Source organism: Penaeus monodon, chromosome 41 (genome assembly GCF_015228065.2).
Source record: "Penaeus monodon isolate SGIC_2016 chromosome 41, NSTDA_Pmon_1, whole genome shotgun sequence".
In the NCBI taxonomy this organism is placed as follows: domain Eukaryota; kingdom Metazoa; phylum Arthropoda; class Malacostraca; order Decapoda; family Penaeidae; genus Penaeus; species Penaeus monodon.
Genome location: NC_051426.1, coordinates 28,593,438 through 28,598,437, shown reverse-complemented (window position 1 = coordinate 28,598,437; position 5,000 = coordinate 28,593,438).

Sequence of the window (5,000 nt, the reverse complement as noted above, 5' to 3'; positions counted from 1 at the left end):
AGTCATCTATCACTTCTGCAAAGTCATCTATCACTTCTGGAGAGTCATCTATCACTTCTAGAGAGTCATCTATCACTTCTGAGAGTCATCTATCACTTCTGAGAGTCATCTATCACTTCTGAGAGTCATCTATCACTTCTGAGAGTCATCCATCACTTCTGAGAGTCATCTATACTTCTGAGAGTCATCTATACTTCTGGATTTCATATTTGCAAACACGGATTTCGGGAACACTTCGGTGCTGGTCGAGGCACTTTTGCAAAGACTGGGGCTGTATTCTATGGCAGTATCCTGTATGGGAGAACTTTTTGTTTCTGTCTGTCTGCCTGTATCTTTTCCTTCCTTTCTCTCTCTCTCTCTCTCTCTCTCTCTCTCTCTCTATATATATATATATATATATATATATATATATATATATATATATATATATATATATATATATATATACATGTGTGAGTCTATACACACACACACACACACACACACACACACACACACACACACACACACATACACACACACACACACACACACACACACACACACTCACACACACACACACACACACACACACATATATATATATATATATATGTGTGTGTGTGTGTGTGTGTGTGTGTGTGTGTGTGTGTGTGTGTGTGTGTGTGTGTGTGTGTGTGTATGAAGATAATATCGCAGTTTTGAAAAGGAAAATGGAGATATGACTAAAGGCTAAAATTATGGAAAAAAATGAGAGAAAAAAAAAACATGCAGAAAAATAAACGGGAAAAATACAAGAAAAAACTAAGGTTTTCATAGGAAAACAAATACTCAAGAGCAATGACCGACTTCATGCAACAAACGAGAAAATGCAACACGAAAGCAAAAATGAATGATAAGGAAAGAGCAATAGCAAAGGCTTTTCGAAGATAAGAGAAAAGGAAGAAGAAGAAAAAGAGAGAAACATGGAGAAAAGGAATATTTAAAAATACAAAATAATTGAAACCAACAGAGTGTTATTTAAAGGAGGGAGTAAATACTTGCCATGAAAGGTTATAAAATGTTTCGGAAAAGAAAGAGAAAGAAGAGAAGAAAAGAAAGGAGGGAAGAAAAAATTAAAATAAAAGGGAAAAGAAAAAGAAAAAAAAAGAAAGGGAAAAGAAAAGAAAAGAAAAAGAAAGAAAGAAAGAAAAAAAGAAAAAGAAAAAGAAAAGGGAAAGGAAAAGAAAAGAAGAAAAAAAAGAAAAAATCTATCTATCTATCTATCTATATATATACATATCTATATATCTATATATCTATAGCTATCTATCTACACACACACACACACACACACACACACACACACACACACACACACACACACACACACACACACACACACACACACACACACACATATACACGGCGTTGACGAATTCTACAGAGTTTAGACTTACATGTCACAGGGTAACATTAACAGCACAAGTAAAGAACCAAAAGTGATAGTGTATGAAACAGCCTTTGTTCTTAATAGCACGAGAAGCAAAGGTGATTCAATGATAATCTGATTATCACGTAATATATTAGACTTTGTTTACTTTTCCTATTGCCTTATGCTCTTCCCTTGTCTCCATTTCTCGCCCTGTGTCGACCATTTATCAACGTCGTTTTCACGTGTCATTCTTATTCTCAAAATGACTTGGTCTTTATTGAGAACCGGCGAAGGGGAATGATTAATCTCCCCAAGGAATTTCAATGTTATGTGTTCTTTAACAAACTGATGTAGATAAGGCAACGATATGTGTCACTTACTTTGCTGCCTGTGTGAAGTTATTCATTCTGGTTTTTGTTATTTATTTTCGTTTTAGTTATTCATTCTTTCGTTGAAACCTGCTCTACATTTTTCACACTGGCAGTCTTCCTTTTCTCAGTACGCTGTTTTAACATAACTCGTGCAATGAATATTCACTGAGAGAGCTTGACACACTTACTCCAGGATATTTTACTTTGTGTTTTATGGCTTACGTAATAACATTATTTATGTTCCATAACAACTTAAAATAGAAGAAGGAAAAAAAAAGAAAATAATATAAACAGTGTCGTCAGCTTCAAAAGGCCAAATATAGTAATTTAGAACGTAAACATCAGAGACTACTGACATAGTCAAAGTCACTTTATAAAAAGGTTTGCAAGTACTGGAGAGTAAATTAGCTCTTAATTACACGACTTTTTAGAATATACATGCAAATGCCATTGCAATATGAATAAATCTGTTTATGTGAAATGAGTAGACTGAGCAAGAAAATTGTATTAACCAGAGAAATTATTATGTTCATAGATTTAATAGCGTTCATCAGTAAACAGTCACATTGGAAATCAAATTATTTTCTGTTTTAATTCAAGGAGTAATCATGAATGTGTGTCAATGTGAATCATAACTTTGATGGTATCTTTACATTCTCTTTGCTCTGACACTTCGGTACGAAAAATTATAAATTGTTTCACACAGATATTACACATCTTTTCCAAGTAGAGTCTTTGACAGGAGTTGATACTTAATCGTATTAGAATTAATCTGAATAAGCTGATTTTGGCTTTGAATCGGTGAGCCTGACTATGAAAAGAGAAGAGATTTTACTTTGCAAAGCCACTTTCCTGTGTTTTTTGTTTTGTTTCGTTTTGTTTTGTTTTGTTCTTTCGTGATGAAATCGTTTCTTCCGGAAATATATTTTCTACTTTTATGAAACAGTTTATTAAAGGTATAGCTGTTTCGTATTATTGAAAAACTTTCCTCTCTGCGTCATAAATAATCTAAAGTAAAAAGATTGTCATTTTTTTTCTGTTCTATTGACTTGTTTTAAAATCTTTTAATTATCTGATTATGAATGAACAACACCCAGTGCTCTGTGACATAACCAAGAGATACCATCACTTAAATACACTATAACCTCCACTAATATACGCAAAAAAAAAAAAAAAAAAAAACTAAACTGACCGAAAAAAAGGGAAAAAAAGTCATTATCATTAATTTTTCACCTTTTTTCAAAATCTATCTGACTCATTTAGTCTTTTATCGAGTGCCTGAAAGATTCCAGACCACTAAAAGCCTTTGGACGCAGTGGGGTCCGGGGCAAGAAGGCAAAGGTGGAAGCGGTCAGTTCTGAAGAAGGATTAAGCGAGAGAAGAGGAAGTGGAGGAGAAAGAAGAAGAAGAAGGGAGTGGAGGAGAAAGAAGAAGAAGAAGGGAGTGGAGGAGAAAGAAGAAGAAGAAGGGGGAGGAGGAGAAGGAGAAAGAGAAGGAGAAGGGGGATGGGGAGGAAGAGGGGAAGAGGAGGAGGAGGGGAAGAAGGAGGAGGAGGAGGGGGGGAGGAGGTGGAGGAGGGGAGGGGAGGAGGGGAAGGAGGAGGACGAGGAGAAGGAGAAAGAGAAGGATGAGGAGAAGGTATGATGAGGAGGAGAAAGGTGAGGAGGAATAGGAAGAGGAAGAAGATGTAGAGAAGGAGGAAGTGGATATACATACACACATACAAACATATATATATATATATATATATATATATATATATATATATATATATATATATATATATATATATATATTATAATATAATATAATATAATATATTATATGCATTACATATATATATATATATATATATATATATATATATATATATATATATATATATATATATATATATATATGTATATATATATATATATATATATATATATATGTGTGTGTGTGTGTGTGTGTGTGTGTGTGTGTACATATATATACATAGTACACACACACACACACACACATACATATATATTGTTGTTGTTGGCATCCGTCTGTCTCAAAGGCAATGGAGTTCTGCGCCTTGGATCAGTCTGTTATCGAGTTGCAGCGCCTGCTGTGACTGTACAGGCCTATCCTGGATCGGCAGGCTCTGTTGCAATTGCCACAGGTATAGGTGGCGTCAGGTTCCGAGGGCACTGATGCTGCCCTCTGTCGTCTGCGGTCTCTCCTCTCTTCCCTATGTTGGTCTCTCCTCTCCTCACTCCTTATTGTGCAGGCTTTCACAGCACTTCTCCAGCTACTGCGGTCTTCAGCCACTGACTCCCAGCCTGCTGGGTCGATGTCACCTGCCCTCATGTCTCGCTTACAGACATCCTTGAAGCGTAGGAGAGGTCCTCCTGTAGGTCTGGAGCCAGTGGCGAGCTCGCCAAACAGAATGTCTTTGGGGATCCTCCCATCGTCCGTTCTCCTGACATGGCCAAGCCACCGGAGCCGACGCTGGGTGAGCAGGACGAACATGCTCGGGATGCCTGCTTGATCAAGGACGTTCTTGTTTGGGACGCGGTCCTGCCAGGTGATTCCCAGGATCCTCCTGAGGTTGCGCAGATGAAGGGTGCTGAGCCTGCACTCTTGGCGGGAGTAGAGGGTCCAAGACTCGCTGCCGTAGAGCAGCGTGCTGAGCACACAGGCCTGGTACACCTTCATCTTGGTGTTGGTGGTCAGCTTCTTGTTGTCCCAGACCCTCTTTGCCAGGCGAGCCGTGACAATTGCCGCCTTGCCGATGCGCTTGTTGAGTTCGGCGTCCAGGGAGAGGTTGCTGGCGATGGTGGAGCCTAGGTACGTAAAGTCCTCGACGACCTCGAGGGTGTAATCACCAATGGTGATGCTTGGGGCACTGCTCACATCTTGGCCCAGGATGTTTGTCTTCTTTAGGCTGATGGTCAAGCCAAACTCTCTGCATGCATGCGCGAAGCAGTTGATGAGTCGCTGCAATGCTTCTTCAGAGTGTGCCGTCAGTGCTGCATCATCAGCGAAGAGCATCTCTCGTATGAGTACCTGCCTCACTTTGGTCTTAGCTCGGAGGCGGGCAAGTTTGAAGAGGCTGCCATCGCTTCTGGTGTGAATGTACACTCCGTCCTCTGACTGGCTGAAGGCGTAGGACAGCAGCAAAGAGAAGAAGATTCCGAAGAGTGTCGGAGCGAGTACGCACCCTTGTTTCACCCCGCTCTTGATTGGAAATGGGTCCATCATACTGT